Below are 20,615 nucleotides of genomic sequence, written 5' to 3'. Positions count from 1 at the left end.
CATTTTTTTTCTTTTTTTTTACTTATTCAGCTTTACAAAGTGCATATAAAAAATGCATACCGGAACATTTTGTAAAAAAAAGTCGGTGTACAAAGTTTTAACTGATTTCCCTTCTACTTCCTTCTCAAACCATGTGAACAAGTGAACGGAAACTTACAGCTTCGGCCGAGACTTCTGCCGAAATCGAAACCAAAACCGAAATTTCTACTTCAACAACCTTTTACTTTTTCGGTTTGGGCCGAAATTTCGGTATTGGTTGTTCACTAGCTGTGGCCTATAACAATTTAATTAACCAGTGCAAATTAGATCATTTCCCATTGAAATTTGCATTAAGATGCTAATTATGACCAATTTATTCACATACTTTTTTTTTTGAGATCATAAAAGATTGGATAAATAGATATGGGTTGAAAAGCAATTAGCGAAGCAACACGTCGGCAGATATAAGAATAAAAGATGGCTTCAAAAATCAATCGAAAACAACGAGCGCTGTTCTTCATGAATGTTATCACTAAAAATCAGAGACTAATTTTATAACAACATTTTTTAAAAATGCAATTATGTTAAGTATTTTCATAATAATATTTCGTGTTTTTTAAAAACGCAAGAAACTGCTTTAGCAGTTGGCTGTGCACAAAACGTTTCTATTGAGAAAAAAAATTAAAGGCGACAGTGAGAGGAAGGTATAAATACAGGTAAGTTGATGATACGTTGTTGTTAAGTCACTATTATCATCATTTTCATTATTATTATTATTATTGCTATTATTATTATCATTATTACTATTGTTATTGTTTTTACTATTATCATAATTATTATTGTTATTTTTATTTTTATTATTCATCTTATTATTATTCTTATTAATAGCATTATCTACATTTTTATCAATATTATTACTATTATTTTTTAATTACTAATATTATAATTAAAATTAATAATTTTGTTACTTTTATTATTATTATTAAATTAATTGCTGTTATAATTATTATAGTTATCATCATTTCAAATAATATTACTATTATCATTATTTGTATTATTATTAGTAAATTAATTGCTGTTATAATTATTATAGTTATCATCATTTCAAATAATATTACTATTATCATTATTTGTATTATTATTAGTAAATTAATTGCTGTTATAATTATTATAGTTATCATCATTTCAAATAATATTACTATTATCATTATTTGTATTATTATTATTAAATTAATTGCTGTTATAATTATTATAGTTATCATCATTTCAAATAATATTACTATTATCATTATTTGTATTATTATTAGTAAATTAATTGCTGTTATAATTATTATAGTTATCATCATTTCAAATAATATTACTATTATCATTATTTGTATTATTATTAGTAAATTAATTGCTGTTATAATTATTATAGTTATCATCATTTCAAATAATATTACTATTATCATTATTTGTATTATTATTATTAAATTAATTGCTGTTATAATTATTATAGTTATCATCATTTCAAATAATATTACTATTATCATTATTTGTATTATTATTATTAAATTAATTGCTGTTATAATTATTATAGTTATCATCATTTCAAATAATATTACTATTATCATTATTTGTATTATTATTAGTAAATTAATTGCTGTTATAATTATTATAGTTATCATCATTTCAAATAATATTACTATTATCATTATTTGTATTATTATTATTAAATTAATTGCTGTTATAATTATTATAGTTATCATCATTTCAAATAATATTACTATTATCATTATTTGTATTATTATTATTAAATTAATTGCTGTTATAATTATTATAGTTATCATCATTTCAAATAATATTACTATTATCATTATTTGTATTATTATTAGTAAATTAATTGCTGTTATAATTATTATAGTTATCATCATTTCAAATAATATTACTATTATCATTATTTGTATTATTATTAGTAAATTAATTGCTGTTATAATTATTATAGTTATCATCATTTCAAATAATATTACTATTATCATTATTTGTATTATTATTAGTAAATTAATTGCTGTTATAATTATTATAGTTATCATCATTTCAAATAATATTACTATTATCATTATTTGTATTATTATTATTAAATTAATTGCTGTTATAATTATTATAGTTATCATCATTTCAAATAATATTACTATTATCATTATTTGTATTATTATTATTAAATTAATTGCTGTTATAATTATTATAGTTATCATCATTTCAAATAATATTACTATTATCATTATTTGTATTATTATTAGTAAATTAATTGCTGTTATAATTATTATAGTTATCATCATTTCAAATAATATTACTATTATCATTATTTGTATTATTATTATTAAATTAATTGCTGTTATAATTATTATAGTTATCATCATTTCAAATAATATTACTATTATCATTATTTGTATTATTATTAGTAAATTAATTGCTGTTATAATTATTATAGTTATCATCATTTCAAATAATATTACTATTATCATTATTTGTATTATTATTAGTAAATTAATTGTTATTAAAACTAAAGTTAGAATTATTAACATAATTTTTAATAATATTAGCTATTATTATTATTATTTGTATTGATATTATTACATTAACTATTATTATAACCATTATAATAATTAGTATAAACATCATTGTTATTTATATTATTACTATTATTATTTGTATTTGTATTCTTGTTACTATTATTATTATCATTGTTGTTGTTATTATTTTTATCATTATTATAATTATCGGCATTATTATTATTACATTACTACTGTCATTGTATTATTTTTATTATAACTATCATTATCATTACGGAGGTTGTGTTATTCTGCTAATGGTTAAGTTATTACGCGTCCGGATTTTGATGGTAGTAATATTCAGCAGAAGGTTGTATTTTGATCGTATTTTTGGTTTAAGCATTCGTCATGAAGAAAAGTGATTGTTTTATTACGAAATCAGTAAGTCTCAATTTTAATCAAGAAATATAGGTTGCTTAATGTTTCTAGCCAGATGTTAGACTTCAGCGAAATAATATGTTAGAAGGTAGCGAAACAAAAAATGTTAGGAATTTAGCAAAATAATATTTTAGAATTTAGCGAAACAATATTTTAGAATTTAAAGACGCAAAAATAAAATTTTAACAAGTTTTATAACACGGTTTTTAGACAGGTAAATAATTTCTTAGAATCTTCTGTCTCTCGAATATTTAAAATTAAAAATCTCCAAAAAAAAGTCCGTCACGCTCTTGGAAAATGTCTACTTTCCACGGCTGCTTGTCGCAAGCTAGTTTCTGACCTCTTCAGAAGTAATGGTTCGCGTTCTATATACGGTATTAAAATCCGCAAGACAAAAAATACTTGAACATAGTTCTGTTAAAAGTGAAAAGAAAGATTTCCTGTGCTTTCTCCTCTGAATCAGATCATCCTTTTTGGAAATATCAATACTTAAAACTGAACACATCAGAATTAAATTACATTTTCTATCTTGGTATCCAAATTGGAATTTGATCCTAAGTAAGAAGGAAGGAAAAGCTCTAAAGAATGATCGGGAGAATGGCATGGAAATCTTTCTTCCTAAAATAAAGTAAGGAACAACCATTTCAATTCACCATTAAAAAAAGATAATTAGAATTAGCATTTAATTATAAGATGGTGCTTCATATATTTTAAATAAATTCATTTCAACATTTATAAACTTTAAGTAGCATATTTCATCGTCTAGCAAGGCTTCCTTCTCAAAATCTTTGACTTCTCTTTCTCTGTGGATAAGATTTTTTATCTTTTAAATTACTGAAATTTCATAACATTAAAAATTGCAAACAAAAATAAAAATATTGCTAACTTGAGGATTGGATTCTGAATCAGAAGAAAGTATGAGGGTTTCGTTAGCATAAGCGTTCTAAAATATAAAGAAAAATGGAGAAACAATCTAAGCAAAAAAAAACAAATTAATTTCAAAAACTCAATTTATTATAATACAAGTTTAAATGTTAAAGCTTCAAATAAATATTAACTGTTTCCAATGTTGTAGTTCTGACACTTGGTTTGCAGTGACCTGTTGACACATCTGTATTAGAGCCAAATTCTCTGTAAAAACTCTGAAAAAATTTAAAGAAAAGTAATTTTGAAATGTTCTTACAATTTTTTATAATTGCATAGTAATAAAAAACTTGTAAGTGTAATACCAGAAAGATTGAAATTTCACATTGAATGATCAATCGCTGTAATCAATCATGTCACTGTAAAATGACACATTATTTTCTGTTTCTTTTAAGACATTCATTATTTCAGACATCTTTTTTTTGGATCAACAATGTTTTTTGTTTTTAACCACTCTAATAAATGTTCTTTTGAAGGGATTATCTTTTCTCATTTGTCTATAGAGTTAGTGAGATTTTCTATTTTTGCCTTCTCTAAAACCTGAAATTTCCAACCTCAAAAGTATTTCCAACCAGCATAGCAAGCTTCAATGCTTCTCTATGGTTTGAAAAAAAGATTATAATGAATCTGCGTAGTGTCCTTCTTGCTTTTCAAGAAGTGTTTGGCAAAATACCCACTATCAATTCCTTCAATCTTGCACTCAAATTTTGTACATGAGCATTGTATTCTTTTTAGACTAACTCTTTTGTACTCTGTTTGTCCAAACACCTTGGCTTGTTTAAAAGTCAATGTTAAAGCACTTCCTATTACACAATGTGACATTTTCTCTGCATCAGATGAAACAAACAAAAAGGATGGATTTGATGGGTTTAAGATTGGCAAAAGTTGTTGTATGTAAAACTTGAGATGCTTAGATATATTTACAGGCAAGGCAATTAATTTTTCCCCCATATATAGTTGAGGTTTTTTATGTATAATTTACAAAGACTTTATACCCTGGATACTCAAATTTTGTTGACATTAGATGCTTGGAACCCATGTTTTTTTTTATTATATAGGTTTGTGCTATAGGTTTTAAAAGATCTGAATTCAACTATTCTCTTTCATCTTTTAAGTTATTAAAATCATCTCTTTTTAGGCTGATATATATGTCTTCTTTGAGAAAAGCTCAAGAAAAGTATAAGAGCTGCAAACTACACTCTAAGACTGGATCCTTCATTCCCACCATTACTAATCTGTGCAACAATAGGATTGTGGTATACATCTTCAACAAGCAACACATTACTAAAAGCAGATTTTGCATAGATAATCATTTTCTCATCAATAACTAACCAAATAAATTCTACAAGACTACAATAAGCTTCGCTCTGCTAACAGGATATCTTTTGCTTAGCTCATTCTTAAATGCATGAAGCAGATCACAAGTATTTTCATAATACATTAGAAAGTTTTCATTTTGAACATCCTGTTCTTTGGCTTTTTCATCATAAAATTCTTTTAGCACCAAAAGGCACCTGTGTTAGATGACTTAGATAACTCTCAGTCAAAACCTTTTGAGTTTCTTCAACTGGCTTTGCGACTGTTTTGTAATAACCAGAGCATGATTGAGCTAAACTCTCTGAAAACCAATACTTTGCTCTTGCTTCTGAAATAACATCTTTAATTTGATCTTTGCTCATTAAATGCTTAATTTTAAGATGATTATCCAAACGCAAGTGCCATTTAGAAAGTGTATGGAGGGTGTCACACTCGGATTGATTTTTATTTTTATTTTCGGAACTTTTTTTACTAATTTGGTTTGCAATACTTACCAGTTGGCTTTTTTCGTAACCATTTTCGTTGAGCATTTAAAATAGAAAAGTTATATCGTTTTGTAAATGTAAATCACTGCATATGGAGTACGGTCTGTGAACGTAACCTTTAAATATTGCGCTAAAAATTTTTGGGGTCGTGATTTGAGTGAAGGTTTAATTTAAATATTCGTGACGGCTTCTTTCCTGTAAACTTTAAACTCGTAATTAACTTTGGTGTTATTTATTACCGTTACATCGAGAAATTCTAAAGTTTTATGTTCGCTTTCGCTTTCAATTTCGATTGTGTATTGAACTGACACATACACACACACACATATAGGCTGGAAAAAATTGCTTTTAGAGGCGCCCTTTAGTTGATAAAAACCCTACTGTTTTTTGCAATAAAAATATTTTCAGTGAAGTTGACTTGTTTTAAAGAGCTTTTTATGTTCATGAAGAAGTCCCCTTATAGAGACCAATAGGGCGCTACTCGACTTTCTCGGCCCCCCCCCCCCCCCAGTTTTATGATTGATTCTGATAGAGAATTTTATGCTGATTAAAAATTGTATAAAAACATGGGCCTCAAAATCAATTGAAGAGGGAAGGGGGGAGGAGAAAATCAAGTAGCGCCGACCAATTGATTCCTGGGATATAGAAAAAGTGCGGATGAATGTTTTTACACGAATAGAAGTGGAATACCTTACCTATGTTTTCTCAGTTGTAATTAGTTTAAAAAAGCCAGTGATGAAGCGCCGATAAATGTTTGGGTGCAACTTAATCAGATAGATATTTGAAATTAGTTCATAATTTCGCAGACAGACATATTCCATCAAAACAGTCCATTTGCCCTTTGTTAATCATGTTGCCTAACCGTAATTTATTCTTAATTAACCCTTTCGTGCCGAAGGCGCACATATGTGCGCCTCGGATATTTTATATTTATATTTTTGTTATTTATATATACATAAATAACAATATATATATAAAGTTTTTTACTTTCCTAATTATTTTTTTGGATTCTAAATTTTGCCTGCTTTCCAATGACATATACTTTGTTTTACTTATTTTGTAAGGAAACCCATCTATTTAAGTGTTTACGTCGCATATTATTGCGCTTTTTAAATCACCTAAATAAATTCCGGTACGAAAGGGTTAAAAAGAAGTTTGCTAAAGAGAAAGCTTTTGCTTTACGGGTTAGAAAGTACATTCTTCACGAAAACTAATGGAAGTTCTTTAAATAATGTGCTTTAATTTAAGCCTTTAGATCTTTAACTATTTGATTGAAGTGTGTATATAAAGATTTCTATTATCTTCTTGATGCTTTGGTGATAGAATATTCTTTACCTCTTGACCTTTATTTTCAAATTATTTATTAACGAATGCGACAAAGAAGAGTATGTTCGATTTTTAGTTTTCATTTCAGATAACCTTTATTGTTTTACATTTATCAGTTTTACACTCAAAATGTTTTATGCACCGTTCGATTTTTTCAACCATGATCTTCCCTGATGGACTGACGAACCCTTACTCTCCTGGGAGAGCCTTTTTTTTTTTTACCATTTGATTGTTCTTAAATTGATTATATGAAGAGAGGTGGTAAGAACCAACTAATGAACTAGCGCTGTGTTAAAGCTCCTAAATATCTTCCGGGGGGAAGCCATGAAAAGCAAGGGACTCGTTTAAAAAATTTATTTTTTAACGTTTCTTATCTTTTTGAAATTGATAACTCTTGGTAAGTTTGTTGTTTGAGATGATTAAAAAATGCTTTTTTAGAAAAATCTAAAAATCAGTCCGTTTCTCAACAAGGATAGCTGATTGCCAGATCATTCAAATGAAAACAATATTTTCTAAAAGACATTGCTGTAAACCATTTGCAAAAATAAAATTGATCATTTTCATTTAACATTCTTGAATTCTCATTTAAGTATGTATTTACAAAACAATCCAACTTACTTTAGTTTTAATTTTAATGCGATCCCATAGGAATAATATTTTTAACTCAGCACATTCATCAGACTAATTTCTGTTTCTGTGCAGAATTTCAAAGAAAGATATTTAACCACTAAAGATTTCTCTGTTAAAAGGCAGAAAATCTTTAAATAGAAAATAATATAAAAACGAATAAAAGTTAAAAAAACAAACAATCAAGTAAAGAAAAATTATTACAATAATCTCTTTTTAGCAACAAATTTATGGTAAATACAGATTTTTTTTTTGCTCCATTTTTGTTCAACTTTTATTATTTGTAAAGGTTAAACCTTCAAAATATGAGAAAAAAGCGTTTTGAGTTTTTAAACTCTTTTTCAGGTTTTGGACAGCGTGATGCCACTTAAACATGCATTCCCATTCTTTCAAATGAGATTCTTATCTTAACTACTTGCTTTATGTAAACAGAGATTAAAGTTAAACATTTAGCAGAGTTATTAAATTATTTGCAGGGATTCGGTGTAAATTTTACACCAAGTTGTAACATGAGGTTTACTTGTTCGCTTGATTTGGAACCTGTAAACAAAAGCTGTAATCTTAACAAATTTATTTAACTTTTAAAACAAACCGAAATGTTTTTAAACTTCTCATTAAGATTTCTTATTTTGAATGAAATAAGAAATTCTTAAAAATCTTTAATGAGTCTTTAATAAGATTCTTATCTTGGATTATTATTTTAAAAAATTCTTACTAAAAACCGATTTATGGCATGAGAGATCTTGGGAAGAAAAGTTGTAGGGTCCCCACTCGGACTTTTTTTCTGGAACAAAATGCATAGTGAAAAATATGAGTTTATTTTTAATAGGTAATCACAGTTGAAGAATTAGAAATTATTTAATGAAGTTGAGGAAAATTCCTTTTCTCATTTTTCTTACTTTTTTTGTTCTTTAGGTATTGAAAAAACTCAGCAGTGAAAATAAACGTTCAACCAAAAAATAAAAGTTCGTGAGATATAATAAACGTTCAATCATTGGTTCATAAGAATGGCAGTATGACATGTACCCGTCAAAAATTGATTTATTTGGTGAAGCCTTATCAGAGGCATATTTTTTGAATATTGAAAACAAACCTAAAAATAATAAAATAACACGCATTAAAAACTTTAAAATTTCAATTTACTATTAAATAGAATACCATAAAATTAAAAATAAACCAAACGGATCAAACAAGTTTCTTACGATTATTTCTATTTTTAAAGCCTCTTGTTTTATATTGTTGCTTTTTTCTTAATGGAGAGACTTTTTAAGAAATTCAACATACGTTTTCGAAGCTCTGTAAAGGCAAAGTTAAGGACGAAATATTAGACCGCAAGGTGAGATAATGCTATAATCAGAAAATCTTGGAATTAAAACGAGCGAAGTTCATAGGAAAACATGGTGCGCGTTGCGAGAGGTAATAGAAGCCTTTTTCGGTAATCACAATGGTCCGGACTACGAAAACGTTGTGGCACAGATAATTAAAAAATACAAGGACATGGGTTGTTGCATGTCTTAAAAACTGCATTTTTAGCATTTTGTGAGGAGGAAAAACAAAAGAAGTGATGAACATAATCTTTAAGTTTTACTCGTCAAACATAAAATGAATTTGGCAGCGGACGCACAGGTGAACGCATATGTGCAAAGGCATGAAAAATATGGTTTCTGGTTATGATGAGATCTATAGTCCTGGTTAGAAAAAAAGAAATGTTTATAAAAGTAAAGAGCGTATAAATAATATAATATAATATAATATCATATAATATAATATAATATAATATAATATAATATAATATAATATAATATAATATAATATAATATAATATAATATAATATAATATAATATAATATAATATAATATAATATAATATAATATAATATAATATAAAGTACTATAAAAGCAAAGAGTCTATATATAATCTCTCTCTCTGTATTATAGAAAGATATAATATATATTTCATGGTATACATGATATATATATATATATATAATATATAATATATATATATATATATATATATATATATATATATATATATATATATATATATATATATATATAAAGCAGCATGGCTATTTTGAAATTTGTTTATAAATTTGCAAATATTATTGTTTATTTTACAAATAATTTGTAGATTATTTTTCGAATAGAGTACTAAAGAAAAGTTCAAATAGTGTACTAAGGATACTCTATTTATCAAATTTCAAAGCTCTTTTCATACTTTGGATACATTTTTTAGCTGTCAATTTTAGTAATTGTGTGCATTTGTAAAAACTTTAGGCAAATAATTATTAGGTTGCAAAACTAAGATTTGTTCAGAAAACATCAATGTTCGGCAAAAAATAATGTCAATTTTGGGCTCAGGGTTCAAAGAGACATAGGAAAGCAACAAAAAATTTTAATAAACAAGTTTTGTATTGCACTATTGAAACAAAGTTCGAATATTTTACACACTTACCTATATATTATCATAATAGTTTATTAAGTTCGCAGCTTTGTAAAACTCAACATCAAATGTTGATAGTACAGAAACTGCAATATTTGGTACACAAAATTTAAATTTAGATCTGAAAATATGAGACTAACAATATCGCTCATCAGAAAAATCTAGGTTTTCGTTGCATACTTTAACCCTAAAGCTCTAATATCCAAAAAGTATCGCATGATAATGATGTTAACAGTATATATGGATATGCAATTTGTTAATCACATTTATAAACCTAAAACATTATTATTATGTACCTTGACTAGAAATCTATAAACTGTTCCCCAAAACAAAAGCAACCAAACAAAAAATTATATTTTTTCAGCTTCTATTATTGAATGAATCAATAAATTTTTTTTTTTAAAAAAATTTCTTTAAATGTTATTAAATTGTTACAACTACATAATTTTGAAAAAGATTTGTACATGATACAACTACCTAACAATGAATAAACGAGTTGTTTTGCATGTTCTTGTTTTGCATGTGGTTTATAAAAATTAAGAAACTGATGATGATCAAGTTTTATATCTTAAGCTCAAATATTGATAAATTGTTTTTTGTTTAACATAAGATTTTTTAATAAAAATAACGGAATATTACATATTTACATAAATGTCATATATTATTTTTTATTTAACAAAACACATTCTTGTTGCATAATAACTTTCTGTTTTTCGATTTTTAGAATAAATAATATAAAATAAAAATTCTCAGTAAAACAATGCACAAATTTTAATTTTGATTTGTTTAAGTTTTGTTTGCTTAACAGAAGTGAAGAAAAAGTATTTGTTTGCTTGCGCAAAAACTCGAATTTCAAATAATTAGCATATGTTACATAATTTATGTACCTTTTAGTTCTTAACTACCTAATGATGTGTACTAGATGGTTCATAACACACCTGCATGGTAGGCAGCTGAGTTTCTTTTTAAGATAAAATTTTTTATGCATTAGTTTTTCAGATCGATACTACTAAGTCATAAATGCTGAATGAAGTATTAGCTGAGCGCTGTGAGTACACACAACTCAGAGGTTCCTTCTAGAGTTATTTGTTTTTATATATAAATAGTTGAATTGTACACAAGAATTGGACGGTAGAAGAGTTGAACAGAGTACTTTGGTCAGACGAATCAAAGTTTGAGATTTTTGGGAATAAACGCCGGTCATTTGTTCGTCGTCGGGTAGGAGAAAGAATGCTGGAGCAATGTACTTTTAAGCATGGAGGTGATAATATAATATTTTGGGGTTGTTTCGGTGGTAGCCAAGTCGGATCAATTGCCAAACTTGACGGGAAAATGACAAAAAGAATTCTATTTAAAAATTAGGAAGAACATGTTTTAGTGTGTGGAACCGAATTAATTGGCGAACGATTCGTGTTCCAACAAGAAAACAATCCTAAACACACTGCTAAAGTGGTTAAGCAATATTTAAATGAAAAACAAGAGGAAGAATTGTTGAAGGTCATGACTTGGCCACCACGGAGTCCTGATTGTAACCCAATTGAGTTATTGTGGGATGATTTAGATTGTGAAGTCCGAAAAACTCCACCAAGGGTTAAAAATGATCTTTTGGAGGCAATCCAAAACATATGGAAAAATATTGATGAGGAATATTTAAAAAAATGAATTGATCGCATGCCACGTATCTGCTTAGCGATAGTCAAAGCTAAAGGTGGCCATTTTGACGAAAAGAAGATTTAAATAAAAACATTTTATTTTAGTAATAACTTTTGATACTATTATATATATTTTTTTCATTGAAACTAATAAAAGAACATAAAACTATCGATTTGTTTTATTAAAGTCACAAATCAAAATAATTCTGACACATTTTTCTCTTAATAGCTGAAGTTGCGATAGGTGCGTCCAAACTTATGGATATATATATATATATATATATATATATATATATATATATATATATATATATATATATATATATATATATATATATATCATATCATATCGTATTTTTGAATAGGGGAAGTTTGTTCTTTACTCAGGTGATATAGACGTATTTTTATATTGTTTTCTAAAATAGTTTAGTCAGTAAAAATAAATGGTTATCAGTTATAGCTGAAACAAAGATATGAGACGTTTGTTCATTAATTCTATATTCAAAAAGTTATTAAAAGGTTACGATTTTTTTTTAAGGTGTTTTTGCATACATTTGTATCTTAATCTAGGAGTGATTATCCGTAAACTACAAAAATTCCTGCTACAAAAATTGAAAATATAAAATTTCTAAAAAATTGTAAGTAGATACCATCAGTAATCAAAAAATAAGCAACTTTTCAAACTACTTTATTCTAACGGCAAACAAAAGCATTCTTGAACTGATTTTTCATATTGGTAGGAAAAATTGTTTGATAAAACTTTTCGAGAACGCAAAATCAATAATTATAGAAAAGGAGTTAAACATAAGGATATTGTCACCAAGTACAAAAGGAAATTGTCACCATTCACAAGTCAAACGTATGCTAAATAATCAAGAAATTTTGAATTTTGAAACGGAACGAAATGGTGTATGACCATTCAAGCATGTGGCTTCACTAACCGAAAAGTTTTTCGTAGCGTCAAAATAAATTGTTTTGACAACGCCAACGATACCATTCGAAAAACTGAAACTTTCAGTATAAAAAAAAAACAGTTTGCAGACAACCTGAAAGGTCCTCATGAAAATTTGAAGGCATTTAGACCTTAAGGTAAACGTTAGAAACCTAAATGCACAAGAGGAATGGTCAAGCATGGTGGTGAAAATGGTGAACCACCATGCTTGTTTTAGTGGAGTTGGACATATCAATATGAATAGCTGCGTAAAATACTTCAGAATTGATTTCACAATTGTTTTCAGAAATTCGTCTCTTAGATGTGGTTTATTTCAGCAGTTTTATGAACAAAGGAGCCTTAGGTATATATGAATTGTTTTCTCATTGTGGTTATTCAGCTTTCTATAACCTTTTATAAGTATTGTGAGGGCGGCGTAAACATTTTAATGTTTAATGTTAGTTGTTTGATGATGGTAAGTGTTAAAGAGGTTTGGGTTGTATAGTTTTGTGGAAAGGTTTATGGAGGTTGGGATCGAGGTTAGTTGTATGGGGATTACTTTGTTAGGAAAGGGCAAGGTTTGGGGATAGTTTGGTTAGGAATGAGCATGGTTTAATAGTTAAAGGGTTAAGGTTGAATTTCCCGTGCTCATTTTATTATATTATGAAATAAAACTCAATGAACATTCAGTTAGTGTGTAATGGCGCTTTTATATTAATTAAGTTTATAAAATACAAAGAATATTCCTTTACTCTATTCGTAGTGTTCAATACTGTTTCGATCAATTACTGTTCTTTTTATTCTTCTTTTTTTTTCCGAACATCTCTTCTTTATTACTTCTAGTTTATCTTCTTAAATCAATACTTCTTCTGATTTCTATTTTTCCAGTTCGTCAGGTTAGAATTATTTTGTTCTCCCATTTTAAGCGTTGAAAGAAAGTTTTTGATTTCTTTCCTAAAGTAAAAATTATTTAAAACTTTACTATTACTTTTTTAAGAAATAATAACTTATTCTTTAAATAATTTATATTTAAAGAAACTATTTAGAAAAAAAAATTCAAAAAAAAAGTTTATTTTAAAACTAATCATTACTTAGTAAAATTAACAATTCATTTTCTCCCAACGTTTAAAATTGGAGATAGAACAAAATAATTCTAACCTGACGAGTTGCAATACCTTTTCATTTATTTATCTTGCAGGTTAATGAGTCTTCGTGTTTACCTCTTTTCCCAGTTATTTAGTAGATGTAAAAGGCCAATTTTAGATAAACTTGCAGATGTATAAAGCGGGTTTTCGTAAACTTTTGGTTTTAGATCACTAGTAAAAATAGATCAAACCTCTGAGGTAGGCTAAGCTTGGCTAATCTTAAAAATACCGCTGAGATAGCATTCGATTAGGCATTTTAGGCTAATAGAGGTAAACCTAGCGGTTAGGCTATGAGACCTGTGGTTTGTCAAACCTTATGCTCTGACATTAGTCGACGCTCTTGGTCCTAGTGCACTCGGCGCGGCTCATGATAGAGTATATGATGTGTCAGCTATATTTTTTTATCATTTACAGATTATATTTACACTAGGTAGCAACCATAAAACATGGACCGAGGCATTGCGCAAGAACTCAAGAGTTTGCTCAGAAAGAAAATTATAACTTTAGACGAGTATCTGGAAACCTTCAGGAAACAGGTAGCTTCATCAAATCAACTTAATGTCCCCACACCCCAACCAACCCCCACACCCAGACACAGACTCCAAAGCCATCAAATATTATAGGCTCCTCTAGAACAACAGCCCTTCGAGCCGGTTGAGAAGGCGTCTGAGAGACAGCAATCTAATGCATTTTGTGGATCTCACCGAAGAGCCGTGCGACGCCAACGGCATCTTTAGCGTATTGTGCGCCAAACAGTCTCTCGCAGCAAAAGACTGTTCGACGCACAATAGAAATTAATCTTAAGGCGCACTAAACAAAAATTAATCTTGCGGAAGGCTCGGTACTCAAAACCGATTATCTCACAAACGTCCATAAGATCGAAGAGTCTTCTGAAAAATGGGATACTTATGAAAATTCTTCATAAAGTGTCTGCAGTTGAGATGACTCCTAGCTACACGGTATATATCATCAGATTCCAACATAGCATCTTTCCTTACTAGAGAGAAAAGAAAAGTTGCTGGATCATCATGTATCGAAGGCGAAGCGTCCCATCCAATGCTGAACCTATTTTTCTCAGGGCTTGGGTAACTCTAGGTGCCAGTGCTGATGCAAACCTAACATCACCACTCCTTCAGCCCGTGTTCACCTTTGTCGTACCAGATTAAATTGCCCTGATATGCGACTATGCTCTGATCTCATCATCTCCAGGAATTTGTGGACTAACAGCTTTCATAATTGACTGACTTAAAGAGGTCAAAAAGATTCGAAAATAGAGTTTAGCGGAACAGTCGCGAGGGCTCTGCGCCTTCCTGGAAAATATTTGGCCTCACCTGTCCAATTTTCTTTTCATTTATTATGTTTTGCGCCTGATGTGAAATACCATCCGGGGAGTCCCCAGGCAACTGTGGCTGCGGCAATCAAACCGTAGACTCGCATCCTTTCATCTCTAAGCGTATAATAATCTGAGAACTCGGGTTTTTTTAGGAAGACTGAAAATTTCTTCGTTGGGCTCCTCTCTTCTGGCACTCATCATCTCGAAATAGAGACAGGTTACCATAACATAGTCTTCGAGTTGAGACTTAAATGCACCCTAAGTTGCGAGGCGAGCATTGATTTTATCAAGGTTCTCTGCGAGCTTAATTGTTTAATCTTGTTGCCCCTTAGTGAAAGCCTCTATGGCTTTGTTGTGTCGTTTGATCTCATCTTTAGTCTCGTTCCCTGAGAGGTTTTGCGCTTCGACTTGGCTGCCAGTGAAAGCTGCCGCGCTTGTAATGATGCTCACAAGGGCTATGTGTCTCGCATTTATTTTTCAATTGCTAGGAGCAAGGCTGGCAGGGATCCATTTCTTATCAATCATTATCTGCCTTGCCCATTCACCAAACTTTAGGTAACCAATCAACTTTCCGACGTCTTGCATAGCAAGCCGCAGCTCATTCCTCGATGCTAGCTTGGTTTCTCTAAGCCGTAAGAGATGGTCAGGGCTCCAACGTCAAGAACTGCGCTGTGATACACAACGGCAGCGACAGCTTTCTTATAATCAGGTGAGGGGGTAGACATCCTGCCAGCAATAATATAGCTATTATAGTTAATATATCATAACTTCAATAGAAACCCTGTAACTTGCAAACACCAGTCTAGACCTTTCTAAGCGCGCACCTCAGCTTTAATACCCAATATTATCCCAAACTCAAGGTATTGCCTAATGAAGATCCGTGTCTGATCTTTAAAAAAATTGACTTCAATCAAGTGTTCCATCGTGAGGGTGAAGTCCTTGATAAACTTACATGCACCATCAGAGTCATAGTTTCTCACCTGGAGAAGAGTGCAACTTCATAACCGACAACACCTCACCGAAAAGGAATTTGACTCCCAAAAGTCTCGTTTCTGCAAAAATGCTTTAAGTGAGCGCCACATCAAGCACAGCCTGTGGATCATCGCGCAGAGATATACAGCCATTCCCTGACTTGTAATAGACAAACTGAGTGCCTGGGTAATCCTCCCCTTAAAAAACAGGAGCTCATTGATCCGCTAGACTAATATTCACCTATGGTAATAGGGGTGTCGAACTGCTATGATTTTGTTTTTCATCTCATGGATTTTACTGGCAATTTGCATATCAAGCCTGATTTGGGTATAAATCTGGAGGAAGACCATTTACAGACGTATCTTAATGTCAATAATGGCGGAGGTCTTAGAAGAATTGCCTGGGGATACTTCAAACTCAGCTATTGAGGCAAGCCCATACCCAAGCAAAGGCAGCTCTGTAGAGCTCTATCGTAGTTGGTTGGCTGGTTAGGCAGTGGAAACAGCAAAAAACTGATCTGGAGGCAGCTAACTCATGACAATGTCAGCAATATGGATCCGGATGAGGTGACTGCTGCTTCCTTAGAATATACCGCAAGGATGGGCGGGAGCATGGGCGCCGGGCTCAATCAAATGGCAACGTCACCATACACAGGTCTCGTCAAGAGATTCTTTCCCATGGGTGATCACGCTGCCCTAAAAATTAATCTCAATAATAACCCTCTACTGCAGCACGCTCTGTGAGTTCTTTCAGGAGAAGTATATCATCATTTTGGTTCAGGTATAGCTCCGTTGACCTTGATGTTAATCACCGTTGATTTAACTCTTCCAGCTTGGTCTGTTCAACGTGATCATCGTTTTGTTGAAAAAAATTAACTCAAATGAACCTGATTTGCCTATTGAAGATGCAGGTTCGAAAAATACGATGGAGGAACCGCCAGTCAACGTAAAACAAAAAACGAGAGAGTTATTAAGGCTGGAAAAGTATCGGCTGCTACGCGAAAAGAAAAGCAGTGTCGAGAAAACGAAAGAAAAGCAGTGCTCCTCGAGACACTATAAAAACAGAAACTGTAGATCATCGCCGCTGCTGCAAAAAATGCAGGTGATGAGGATAAGAAACAAGAACAACCGAAACAAAAGCAGAATGCTGGTGCAAAGCTAGTAAGAGGAAGAAGAAGCAGCACGCCGAAGTCGTAGGACTCATTGCAGAACCTAGCTATACCATGCTCGCCATCGGAGCTTCAGCTCTCTTCTTAAGCGTGCAGACTAGAAATCATCAGAAAAAAAGAAACCACCCTCGCACCGAAGTCCATTTCCCTTAGCTCTTGACTTAGTTATCGGCCCCAGCCCAGATCTTACCACCAACAGCGACATACAATGTGGAACAAGCGCGATGAGGTAGCGATCAGTATATATGTCAACTAAAAAAAGTGATACCGTCAAGATTATCAGCTGCAACTCCATAATTGATGGCGGTGCTTATACCTTCCTAGAGGGAGGCCACTTCCGCAAAAGATTGGGTGTATAGAGTGTGATAAAAATCACACTCTATACTCCCAATCTTGTGCGGCATAAGAGGATATGTATCGCTGTTCGATGATGATGAGCAAACTCGATAGGATACCGCATGTTGCGCCGACAAACGCGAGCGCAATCCCAGAGATTGAGCAAATTCCAGACGTTGCAAGACTATCAGCAACGACACCGGTCAGCAGACCAGTCTTATCAGAGATAGCGACCCATATGTTAGCCTTTTGGTGGTGTTCTTTCTCTTTTTTGAAAGTAATCGGTAAACTTCAGCGAGCTTCTATGTTTTATTCTCTGGATAAATGAAATATAGAAGCTCGCTGAAGATCAAGGATGGTGCGGATGGTGTAATGAAATGTACGCTCAATAGGTTGGACAACGTCAGGTATAGCCTCTCTCCGGACATTTTATGTTAGATTTATTGATGCATTTCTTCTCCAAGTAGATCAGTGGTCCCTTACATTATATCATCCGAGTCATGAGAAAGAATTAGGTGCACCTGCAGCAGTCCGCACACTAGCCCTACCAATAATTACCTCACCATACTCGAAGATACGACTGTTCAAAGCTTTAACATCGCCTTCGGGAAACATGAGGTTTCTTGTCTCATGTGGTCCTGCTGCTTCTAAAGATTTCAGGATAGACCTAGACCTTCAGGATAGACCTGAGTTTCCAGGATAGACCTAGCAAGGTTCTAGATGTTGCCGTTTTCGATAAAATTACCCCCTTTCTATCATGGGACTTCATTGGTAAACCTTGACGGCGGAAAATGAGGCTTGACACTTGTATAGAAGATATAAACTTCAAGTTTTATGAACCAGATAATACTCCTGTTTTCATATTGAAACTTTTGTTTGTGTTCGAAACGTACGAGCTTTAGGGTCTCTCGACGACGGACAAAAGTATTTTAGTTGGCTCAGTGTGCGACGTACTAAGCAGCTAGACCCAGTAAGACAGCAATCGAACCACTCATGGTTAAGGCATTGAATTCTGCCTGGTGTTCATCTGATGACTTACCTGCGGGTAGCACGATGTCTGGCTTTTTCATATCGGTATAGGTTTTTTATGTCTGGCTTTTTCACATCGGTATAGTTTTTTTATGTCTGGCTTTTTCACATCACACATTTTTTATGTCTGGCTTTTTCACATCGGTATAGTTTTTTTATCCTCTGTCTGAAGTGTTAACGAGTCTATGGACTTGTCAATTGACTTTTTCTTCACCTCATTGATGCCCGTTAGGGTTGCCCGTCAAACCTTTCGCAAGGTGCTCGTTAGCCACGTACTCTAGGACCAAGAGCGTTGACTAATATAAGAGCATAAGGTTTTCCAAACAAGAGATCTCATACCCTAACCGCCAGGTTTACCTCTGTTAACCTAAAATGCCTAACCGAATGCTCTATGCTGAGCTAGGGCTAGCTATATATTAGTGGGGTTTTTTAAGATTATCTTAGCTCACCCTACCTCAGAGGTTAGACGTTTTTTTACCAGTGATCTAAAACCGACAGTGTACGAAAACCCGCTTTATAGATCTGTGGGTTTATCTAAAACCGGTCTTTTACATGTACTTGTTTTTAACTTTTCTTCTTCCCGTTTTATCATTTACTTACGTGATAGATTGAAGAACCATTGGGTATAAGTCTTCTCCCGGTCGTTGTATTTAACTTTTCTTCTTGCTGCTTTATCGTTTATTAATGTAAGAGGTTAAATAAGTCTCCGTGTGTACGTCTTTTCTCAGTTGCTGTTTTTAAATTAATTCTTTTTGTTTTATCGTTCATTTATATGAAGAGTTGACGAGTAAACTTGTTTGCGTTTTTTCCGATCGTTGTTTTTAATCTCCCTCCTCACAATCCTAATCAAATAAATATGGAAAATTGATGAACTTTTTTGAGATATTTTGATAAATTTTGAAAACATTGGTGGAAAATCATAAAAGGGGATAGGGGAGAAAAGGATAAGATATGAATGACCAGAAAATATTTAAATTTTACTTTAAGTATAGTTTTTTGAGCTTTTTAAAATGAATTTCGGGAAGAGAAAAAGGAGAAAAAAAGTAGAGAAGGAAAATAAATAAATAAATAAATAAAGAGAGAATATTTTTTAGGTGACATTTAATTACATATTATTATGTGCATTAGTAAGAAACAAAAGAAAATACTTGATTTAAACATTTGAGAATACTTAGTAAGGCAAGAAAGACCATTAGTGCGTATTGTGAAGGGGGAGAATTAAGTTAAAAAAAAACAATGATAAAAAAAACCTACCGAAGATGACTTGTCAACACTTCGTATAAACAAAGTATAAAGCGAAAAGAATTAAGTTAAAAACAACAGCTGTGAAAATACCAACACGGAGACTCATTTAACTTTCCATATAAATAAATGATTAAGCAAAAAGAAGAAAAGTTAAAAACAGCGACCGGAGAAGACGTACACACGGTGATTTATCAATCTGGAAAGAAGAATAGTTAAATAAAAAGAAACAAGTGCGAAAAGACGAAAACACGAAAACTCATAAACGATATAACGGAAAGAAGAAAAGTTTAAAAAACAGCTGGGAGAAAACATAAACACGAAGTAAATAAATGATGAATAAAGTATCGCAATGGATAACCAAAAAATATAAAAGTTTAAAAAAAAAAAGGAGTTTTACAGAGATGAGAAAGAGAGGAGGGAGATGGATAGAAAGAAGAAAACGGAGTTTTATAGCGACGTAAAAAAAAGTTTTAAGAAAAGTTTTTATGAAAAACATTAAAGAGAGAGATTTTGTTGATTGGAAAATATTTGAATAAACAAGAAGTTTTATGAGTGAATAAATAAGGAAAAGAGGTAAAGAATTAAACAGAAGTCAAAAGAAATATCAATCAAGGGAGAATAGCAAGAAGATTTTAGCCGTTTTCAATAAATAAGAGATTTTCGTATAAAAAAAGAAGAACAGAAAGAGGAATAATTTATAGAAACAGTATCGAGCACTAAAAGTAGAGTAA

At 31.0% G+C, this 20,615-nt stretch overlaps 1 long non-coding RNA gene and 1 pseudogene across 2 annotated transcripts; one reads left to right on the top strand and one right to left on the bottom strand.

Moving 5' to 3' along the window:
• The first annotated feature begins 417 nt into the window (after positions 1–417).
• LOC149880521 (uncharacterized) lies at positions 418–9,168 on the top strand. The gene is made up of 3 exons (XR_016446440.1): positions 418–695; positions 2,811–2,951; positions 8,543–9,168. It is a non-coding gene; the product is annotated as an uncharacterized LOC149880521 (long non-coding RNA).
• On the bottom strand, positions 3,600–5,871 carry LOC149880522 (uncharacterized; annotated as a pseudogene). Its single transcript, XR_016446439.1, has 3 exons — positions 4,178–5,871; positions 3,835–4,090; positions 3,600–3,751 (listed from the first exon to the last, which is right to left on the bottom strand). The product of XR_016446439.1 is annotated as an uncharacterized LOC149880522 (transcript).
• Positions 9,169–20,615: the final 11,447 nt, after the last annotated feature.

This window comes from Hydra viridissima, unplaced genomic scaffold, assembly GCF_058129835.1.
Source record: "Hydra viridissima isolate aposymbiotic clone 2 unplaced genomic scaffold, HvirCarnegie_v1 scaffold_13, whole genome shotgun sequence".
Lineage (NCBI taxonomy): Eukaryota > Metazoa > Cnidaria > Hydrozoa > Anthoathecata > Hydridae > Hydra > Hydra viridissima.
Note: the sequence above shows the minus strand (reverse complement) of the source record. Positions and strands in the feature narration are given on the sequence as shown.